Raw genomic sequence first — 9943 nt, forward strand, 5'->3', positions numbered from 1 at the left:
CTTTAGCGTGGCTCCGTCCTACAGCCACGCCAACGCCGTGAGGGTCCCAGCGCTGTCCTCTATGGTGAAGCTCTGTACTATCACTGCTACCGCTCAGCTGACATCTGCCGCTACGACCTGAAAAGCAACGCTGTGAAGCGAGTGACTCTTCCAGGCTCTGGGGTTGGCTTCAACAACAAGTTCCCATATTGTTACTATGACTGCCGAGCCAACAGCGACGTGGATCTGGAAGCGGATGAGACTGGACTGTGGGCCATTTACGCAACCACCGGTAACCATGGCAACCTGGTGGCGAGCCGACTGGTCTGGGACAATGATGCCGAGCAGCTTAATGTCACGCAAACCTGGGAGACGAGGCTGTTCAAGAAAGCGGCGAGCAACGCTTTCATGGCGTGGGGGGTCCTGTACGCCACCCGTTATGTGGACACAGACAGAGAAGAGGTGTTTTACGCCTTTGACACAGCCACAGGCAAAGAGGACAACTCGCTGGCGATACCTCTGGAGAAGGTAGCCAAAGAGGTTGCCAGTCTGAGCTACAACCCCACCAACAAGCAGCTCTACATGTATAATGATGGCTATCTCCTGGCCTACCAGGTCTACTTCTGACCTGACCTTCTCAGGAACATTGGCCACGTTGGAATGAAGTCCTACATCTGAAATCAACACATCCACTATTGAGTTCATTTGCACTTGTTTCGGTCTGTTATTGGGCCCCTCTGGTCACGGTCAATTAAAAAGAACCCAGTGGCCACGAATGAGTGATGCCTGGCCACCAGGCACTAAGGCAGGGCCCGTAGATAACTGGCCTTCATTCTGGGGATGGTTGCCCATGTGGCGCTGACCATTTAAAGTTATGCTGTTTAGGATTCATAAATAAAGGTGTCTGTGGCCTCATTTTGTGTTCACAAGTAGCTTTGTTATTGTTGCCATGGCGACTGTGATGTCAGCGGCCCGACACGTGACTGATGGTAACCCTCGATGAAACGGGGCAGGAACTATTAACCCTTTCAAGCCTGCGGGCTGCTCTGGCCGCTGGGCGATTCATTCATCAGGTACAGCTCGTGCACGTGCCTGTGGCCTCGGCCAGCCCCACATGGAGCTTAATTAGTCCCTTTCTAGCATCCCTAGAGCGACGCCTGCACTGGCCCGGGTGCACGGGGACAGTGCAAGTTCTCCACGGCCCACCAACGTTCAATCTCTGGCCCACCAGGTGTATTTCTGATCAAGAACTGTTTTAACAGCCTAATTAAATCAGTTATATTTGCACGTGATCCAAATGGTGAGTTCAGACCCACGGTGGTGCTGTTTGTGATGGGCTGTTTGAACCTTTCACCGCCTGTTTGTGTTGCAGCTACAGTGTCTTTACCTCCTAGCATCCATTCGGTGCAGTACCAGTGTTCCCCAGATGATGGCGGCATTCTGATAAAGCTGGCCACACCAATCACGACCGTCGGCCAGTTTTTCTCAGAGTTCTGAGGTGTATTAAGAGTGAATTTGTCCACAGAGTCAGTCCAGAATAGATCTACGTCGTCTAGAATGTAAAAATGAAAGTTGCTCAATATTTACGATCTTGTGACGTAAAAGGGAATGTAGCCAATCAAGAACCGAGCTGAGGGAGGAACAAGGAAGCAGGCGTCCCGAAAATAAGAAATAAAGCATGTTGGCGCTGTCTCCAGGAATTCCTCCACAGTCCCAACCATCATTCCTCCTTCTTCCATGTTCTCCCCCAGTTTGTGTGTTGTGCTTTCCAGTTTCTGCTGGTTCTTCCCCGTTCTTGTGAGAACGTGTGATGGTGCCATAAGATTGTAGATGAGCGGTGGATCTTGGTGGATCTCGTAGATCCTTCCCCACACAGCACAATCCCAACCTTTCCCTGCCTGATCTCTTTTATTGTTTTAATCATCATCTCTGGGGCCTCGAACAGACAAAAACTCTTCTTCCAGGAAACCTGAGCTCCTGGCTTTGATGTCCATTTCTGGCCTGGTTTTCAGTGCTGCAGAACCACCCAAAGTTCTGCCCACATGATGATCATGGACCCGCCGTCCTGTGTATTTAAAGGAGCCGTCAGAGTAGCAGTCTGGTCTTTATGGAGACCTGCGGTTGGGCTGACTTCATGTTTCCTGGAACGGCTGCTCTGTCATAAGGTTCTGGGATAACATCTGGAGCATCTCCTGGTTTGCTCATTAAAAAGAGCGGAATGGTGGGAGGAGTTGTTGCCTCACCTGTGTGTCCATACGTTCTCCCTGAGCTCTCCATGGGCTGATGGAGGTTAATCTTGACTGGTTCCTTTAACAAGCGCAGGTGATCATCTGGTTCAATATCCTGGACCGTCTCCAGGCTCAGGTGCCATGTTGGTGGACGTCTGCCCGGCGGGACACAAGGATGCCACAGGGGTACCGTCATTTCTGGACTATAGAGGCACCGGATTAAAAGCTGCAAAATCTAATTTCAGAAAGAAAATCAATTTTGTACTTAAACAAGCCGCAGCGGATTATAAGACGCAGGTCACTCATAGTAATATGAGAAATTAGATGGAAAACATTCAGTACGGTGGATGTTTTATTACCGTAAGAGACGAGTCACTGACGAGCGACAGACAGGTCAGAAACAACAGACACTCTTTCACTTGTGTGTTTATACAGAGACCTTAACTCCAGTTTTCATCACGTCAGGATTTTTGTACTTTTAATTTAATCCTCTTAGCAACATAAATATCTTCTACCTGTAAATGCTTTTTCCTAATGTGTCTGTAACGAAGCTACTGTGAAATATACGTTTGATCAGCTACACACTAATTAGCTTGTTTATGCTTTTATACTCCAACAATGAACATCTAAACTCCCCGATGGCCTCTGTGTGCTGACCCAGTCTTCCAGAACCTTCTCAAGCTCACTGACCCAGTCTTCCAGAACCTTCTCAAGCTTGCTGACCCAGTCTTCCAGAACCTTCTCAAGCTCACTGACCCAGTCTTCCAGAACCTTCTCAAGCTCGCTGACCCAGTCTTCCAGAACCTTCTCAAGCTCACTGACCCAGTCTTCCAGAACCTTCTCAAGCTCGCTGACCCAGTCTTCCAGAACCTTCTCAAGCTCGTTGACCCAGTCTTCCAGAACCTTCTCAAGCTCACTGACCCAGTCTTCCAGAACCTTCTCAAGCTCGGGCCACCTGCGATGTTTAAAAGCCTTCGTCGTCTTTTTGCTTTGGATCAGTTCTTCTCCACCTTCTCCCATTGATTACCGTAATGCCAAGATTACGAGTGATCGCTGTTAACTTAAAAGTCGCATCATAAGCTTTTCTTCTAGTATTTTCCACGTTGATGAGGGTCAGTAAAAATGACTGATTCACAATAGTTGTGATAGTGCGGCACGAAAAAACCCATAAATAAGCCGCAGTGTTTAAAGTGTAGGAAAAAAGTAGCGGCTTATAGTTCGGAAATTACGGTAGCTCCAAAAACCACCTGGAGTGTGGAGATGATGTGATGTGACCGATTTATTTGGCTGATTGATTGAAGAGTTCCAAAGTACTTTTAAAACATATGAATCTGACATCATCTTTGGGTGGTTTCACCTGTGCAGCTCGATGCTCTCATAGTTCTGATGCCCCTCTCATAGTTCTGATGCCCCTCTCATAGTTCTGATGCCCCTCTCATAGTTCTGATGCCCTTCTCATAGTTCTGATGCCCCTCTCATAGTTCTGATGCCCCTCTCATAGTCCTGATGCCCCTCTCATAGTTCTGATGCCCCTCTCATAGTTCTGCTGCCCCTCTCATAGTTCTGATGCCCCTCTCATAGTTCTGCTGCCCCTCTCATAGTTCTGATGCCCCTCTCATAGTTCTGATGCCCCTCTCATAGTTCTGATGCCCCTCTCATAGTTCTGATGATGCCCCTCTCATAGTTCTGCTGCCCCTCTCATAGTTCTGCTGCCCCTCTCATAGTTCTGATGCCCCTCTCATAGTTCTTGCTGCCCCTCATAGTTCTGATGCCCTTCTCATAGTTCTGCTGCCCCTATCATAGTTCTGATGCCCCTCTCATAGTTCTGCTGCCCCTCTCATAGTTCTGCTGCCCCTCTCATAGTTCTGATGCCCCTCTCATAGTTCTGATGCCCCTCTCATAGTTCTGATGCCCCTCTCATAGTCCTGATGCCCCTCTCATAGTTCTGATGCCCCTCTCATAGTTCTGATGCCCCTCTCATAGTCCTGATGCCCCTCTCATAGTTCTGATGCCCCTCTCATAGTTCTGATGCCCCTCTCATAGTTCTGATGCCCCTCTCATAGTCCTGATGCCCCTCTCATAGTTTCTGATGCCCCTCTCATAGTTCTGATGCCCCTCATAGTTCTGATGCCCCTCTCATAGTTCTGATGCCCCTCTCATAGTCCTGATGCCCCTCTCATAGTTCTGCTGCCCCTCTCATAGTTCTGCTGCACCTCTCATAGTCTGATGCCCCTCTCATAGTTCTGCTGCCCCTCTCATAGTTCTGATGCCCCTCTCATAGTTCTGCTGCCCCTCTCATAGTTCTGATGCCCCTCTCATAGTTCTGCTGCCCCTCTCATAGTTCTGATGCCCCTCTCATAGGTTCTGATGCCCCTCTCATAGTTCTGCTGCCCCTCTCATAGTTCTGATGCCCCTCTCATGTTCTGCTGCCCCTCTCATAGTTCTGATGCCCCTCTCATAGTTCTGCTGCCCCTCTCATAGTTCTGATGCCCCTCTCATAGTTCTGATGCCCCTCTCATAGTTCTGCTGCCCCTCTCATAGTTCTGATGCCCCTCTCATAGTTCTGATGCCCCTCTCATAGTTCTGATGCCCCTCTCATAGTTCTGAGCTCCAACAGTGTCGCCTCGGCTTTTGGAAGATAATAAACTCCGTCTCTTTTTTGGACGGGGTGAAATTTTAACAGGACAATGTGACATTTGACACCAAACTCTGTTTTACAGGAAGAATTCCCAATGTTCCGTGTTTCAACGGGGCCAAATGTGACTGTTTGGTGTGATTTAGATCCCACGGTGGTTCCAGGGTTCACACCTGGCAGCATGAGGTCGCAGGTTCCTTTCTGCCCCAGGACACTGTGTTCTTCCCTCCAGGGGGTCCAGTTTGCCCTCTCCAAACATTCATTTGGGGCCCAGAACTGGTGCCCCTGCGTTGACCTTGGTGTGTCTCTCATGTTAGTTCTGCAATGACCTGGTAACCCTAACCCAAACTGGTTGGATTAAAATGGAATTCTCTTGATCCATTATATTCTCAGGAATAACAGTATGATACCGAATTTCTCCGGAACCTTCATCCACTAAAGGAGACCCGTCGATTCTTCTCTATTAACTGATGAACGTTTGTTTCCATCATTTTGCACTGAAGACCTTGAGTTTGATTTTGACATGGCAATAAAATATAAAGGAATAAAAACAGTGATCATGGTTCTGGACCCCGGCAGCCTGGTCATCAGGTGATCATGGTTCTGGACCCTGGCAGCCTGGTCATCATGGTTCTGGACCCCGGCAGCCTGGTCATCAGGTGATCATGGTTCTGGACCCTGGCAGCCTGGTCATCATGGTTCTGGACCCCGGCAGCCTGGTCATCAGGTGATCATGGTTCTGGACCCTGGCAGCCTGGTCATCATGGTTCTGGACCCCGGCAGCCTGGTCATCAGGTGATCATGGTTCTGGACCCTGGCAGCCTGGTCATCAGGTGATCATGGTTCTGGACCCTGGCAGCCTGGTCATCAGGTGATCATGGTTCTGGACCCCGGCAGCCTCGGCCTATAGCAGCACAGCTAAGATGCTAACCTGATGATTAGATAATTATTTCTATATTATTATAATTATTATATAAGCTGATGATCTTAAAGTAGTACTAAATAAGACGAGGGCGTTTAATCCAAGTTAGGCCTCTTGGTCTGGACCTTCCTGAACCTTCCACATGCAACAGCCTCACAGGTCACCTGGATCCTGATCCATAACCCTGACTGTTTGGTGTCAGATCAATGGTTCTAAACCACAGACCTGGTTAGCTGGTATTGGTGCGCTGCCGTTGGCTAGTTGGGGTTACCTGAGACGGGTGAGTTAGCTGGTATTGGTGCGCTGGCCGTTGGCTAGTTGGGGTTACCTGAGACGGGTGAGTTAGCTGGTATTGGTGCGCTGCCGTTGGCTAGTTGGGGTTACCTGAGACGGGTGAGTTAGCTGGTATTGGTGCGCTGCCGTTGGCTAGTTGGGGTTACCTGAGACGGGTGAGTTAGCTGGTATTGGTGCGCTGCCGTTGGCTAGTTGGGGTTACCTGAGACGGGTGAGTTAGCTGGTATTGGTGCGCTGCCGTTGGCTAGTTGGGGTTACCTGAGACGGGTGAGTTAGCTGGTATGGTGCGCTGCCGTTGGCTAGTTGGGGTTACCTGAGACGGGTGAGTTAGCTGGTATTGGTGCGCTGCCGTTGGCTAGTTGGGGTTACCTGAGACGGGTGAGTTAGCTGGTATTGGTGCGCTGCCGTTGGCTAGTGGGGTTACCTGAGACGGGTGAGTTAGCTGGTATTGGTGCGCTGCCGTTAGCTAGTTGGGGTTACCTGAGACGGCTCTTTGTTTTTGGAATGTTGTTGCATCTGGAAACAAATGAAAAATAGAATGTTTTAATGTTGGTGTCATCACTAAATAACCAGTGTCACCAAAAGAATCCACTTGTGTCTGTAACTACCAAACTCATTCCTGTAGGCCACACCTGATCTCATGAGAACGTCCACGATCCAGCGGATCTGTGGCTGAATCTCCTGCGTCAGTATGCACTTTGGTCAGTGGTAGATCTGCTCCTTCAGAGATCTGCTCCTTCAGAGATCTGCTCCTTCAGAAGATAAATCCTCACATCGGAGCTTCGTTACCTCACTTCGGAGCAGGACGGATCTGCTAAAGGACCTTCTTCTTTTTCCAAAACAGCCCCTTTACCCCCTAGATCAGGCCTGGCCAACCAATCAGAGCCTAAGAGCCACATTTTTTACTGTGTTACCGCAAAGAGCCACATCACACACATGGGCACACATGAACATCCCCTCATCCCTTCCTCACACACACACACACACACACACACACACACACACACACACACACACAGACCTCTGCTCAGCCAGATTTATTGTAAATGTCACACACCAACATGATAATGACAGAATTTGACCTCAGACCACGGGCCAGTCATTCTCAACAATGAACATTGTGTGTCTCACACACACAAACTCTCAATTCAACTAAGTCCACAAACAAAAATATAATAATTAAAATATCTTTTTCCTCTGACTCTGCATGTTGCTCAGTGGGACTTCAGCCACTCCTTCACACGGGTGTCAGTCAGAGCAGATCGATGCTTTGGTTTCACGTGTTTCAGGGTAGAAAACAGACTCGAGACGTCTGTTGACCCAAATATTGACAGGATCTTGAGCGCAGCCCGTTTGACTTTGGGCTATTTTGGGCTATTTTGGGGTAATTTGGGGTATTTTGGGGTATTTTCCCATTGGCACACTTTTCCAGAACCCAGTGGCCCCTTCCCTTAAAGCAGGTTTCAGTTGGTCCTGCTCACAAAGGTCGATCATCTGCACCTCCGCTGCAGCCTCACCTGTGACCGGCGGGGCATTAAAACAGTGCGGGGCATTAAAACAGTGCGGGGCTTTAAAACAGTGCGGGGCTTTAAAACAGTGCGGGGCATTAAAACACTGCGGGGCTTTAAAACAGTGCGGGGCTTTAAAACAGTGCGGGGCTTTAAAACAGTGCGGGGCATTTAAACAGTGCGGGGCTTTAAAACAGTGCGGGGCATTAAAACAGTGCGGGGCTTTAAAACAGTGCGGGGCATTAAAACAGTGCGGGGCATTTAAACAGTGCGGGGCTTTAAAACAGTGCGGGGCATTAAAACAGTGCGGGGCATTAAAACAGTGCGGGGCTTTAAAACAGTGCGGGGCATTTAAACAGTGCGGGGCTTTAAAACAGTGCGGGGCTTTAAAACAGTGCGGGGCATTAAAAACCAGTGCGGGGCTTTAAACAGTGCGGGGCATTAAAACAGTGCGGGGCTTTAAAACAGTGCGGGGCATTAAACAGTGCGGGGCATTAAAACAGTGCGGGGCTTTAAAACAGTGCGGGGCTTTAAAACAGTGCGGGGCTTTAAAACAGTGCGGGGCATTAAAACAGTGCGGGGCTTTAAAACAGTGCGGGGCTTTAAAAACAGTGCGGGGCTTTAAAACAGTGCGGGGCATTTAAACAGTGCGGGGCTTTAAACAGTGCGGGGCATTAAAACAGTGCGGGGCTTTAAAACAGTGCGGGCATTAAAACAGTGCGGGGCTTTAAAACAGTGCGGGGCTTTAAAACAGTGCGGGCATTAAAACAGTGCGGGGCTTTAAAACAGTGCGGGGCTTTAAAACATGCGGGGCTTTAAAACAGTGCGGGGCATTTAAACAGTGCGGGGCATTAAAACAGTGCGGGGCATTAAAACAGTGCGGGGCTTTAAAACAGTGCGGGGCATTAAAACAGTGCGGGGCATTAAAACAGTGCGGGGCATTTAAAAGGGCAACGAGGAATGCCATCTGTGGCCTTTTCAGTTGTGGATCACGGAACCGGGTCACGAAGCGTTCGTGCAGGTTTTCCTGCCATTTTGAAGGCGAATTGACACTAATTGTTTACTCAAAAGATCTCGTCCCTACTGAGAAACTTTGCGCTATTTTCATCTAACGCGCATGCGCTTTTGGCGAAAGTACCGTATTGAACTCAAGCGAACACGCACATTAAAAACACACAAACCCAAACTTCGATATGAACGTTAGAGCCGCATGAAACCAGGCAAAGAGCCGTGGGTTAGCCAGGCCTGTCCTAGAACTAGATCCAGAGTGAAGGTCCAGGCCAGTGTGGGTGGGGCCTTAGTGAAGGTCCAGGCCAGTGTGGGTGTGGCCTTAGTGAAGGTCCAGGCCAGTGTGGGTGTGGCCTTAGTGAAGGTCCAGGCCAGTGTGGGTGTGGCCTTATAGCCACAGCTTCTATATTTGGTTCTGTAATGACTAGTGCAACAATCAAAATGGTAGTTTGTGAAAACCTGGACGAGGTCCACCATGACGGGTCGTTAGGGGAGGGACAGGATGGGTGAGTTTAAAACGTCCAACTGTGACTGTAAGAGACAAACTTTGCTTTTTCCAGTTTCACCCAGTTTGGTCAGTTAGGAATTTTATTGACACCTGCCAGTTCTATTTCTGGAATAATAAGAAGTTGCTATCACAGCTAGAGATGGATGAGGCCCAGCATGGTACCTCTGTAGCCCCCCTCCCCCTCTCTCTCCCCCCTCCCCCACTCTCTCTCTCCTCCTCTCTCTCTTCCCCCCTCTCTCTCCCCTCTCTCTGTCTCTCCCCTCTCTCTCCCCCCTCTCTCTCCCCTCTCTTCCCCCTTTCTCCCCCTTTCCCTATTCCCCCCCTCTCTCCCTCTCTCTCTGTCTCTCTCCCCCCTCTCTCTCTCCTCTCTCCCCCCTTTCCCTCTCCCTTCTCCCTCTCTCTCTGTCTCTCCCTCTCTCTGTCTCTCCCTCTCCTTCTCCCCCTCTCCTCCCCTCCCTCTCTCTCTCCCCCCTCTCCTCTCTCTGTCTCTCTCTCTCTGTCTCTCCCCTCTCTCCCCTCTCTCTCTTGTCTCTCTCTCCCTCTCTCTGTCTCTCCTCCCTCTCTCCTCCCTCTCTCTCTCTTTCTCTCTCTCTCTGGTCTCTCCCTCTCTCCCCCCTCTCTCTCCCCCCTCTCTCCCCTCCCCTCTCTCTCTCTCCCCTCTCTCTCTCTTTTCTCGTCCCTCTCTCTTTCTCTCTCCCCCCTCTCTTCTCTCCCCCTCCTCTCGTCTCTCCCCCTCCCTCTCTTCGTTCCTTCTCTCTCTCTGTCTCTCCCCCTCTCTTCCCCTCCCTCTCTCTCTCTCCCCCCTCTCCCTCTCTCTCTCTCTCTCTCTCCTCTGTCTCTCCCCCTCTCTCCCTCTCTCCT

General features: G+C 50.0%; 1 pseudogene; it reads left to right on the plus strand.

Annotated features, from left to right (window-relative positions):
• LOC130536617 (olfactomedin-4-like) overlaps nt 1-1271 on the plus strand; it is a 2785-nt pseudogene extending 1514 nt beyond the window's left edge.
• The last annotated feature ends 8672 nt before the right edge of the window (nt 1272-9943 follow it).

This window comes from Takifugu flavidus, chromosome 13 (assembly GCF_003711565.1).
Source record: "Takifugu flavidus isolate HTHZ2018 chromosome 13, ASM371156v2, whole genome shotgun sequence".
Taxonomy (NCBI): domain Eukaryota; kingdom Metazoa; phylum Chordata; class Actinopteri; order Tetraodontiformes; family Tetraodontidae; genus Takifugu; species Takifugu flavidus.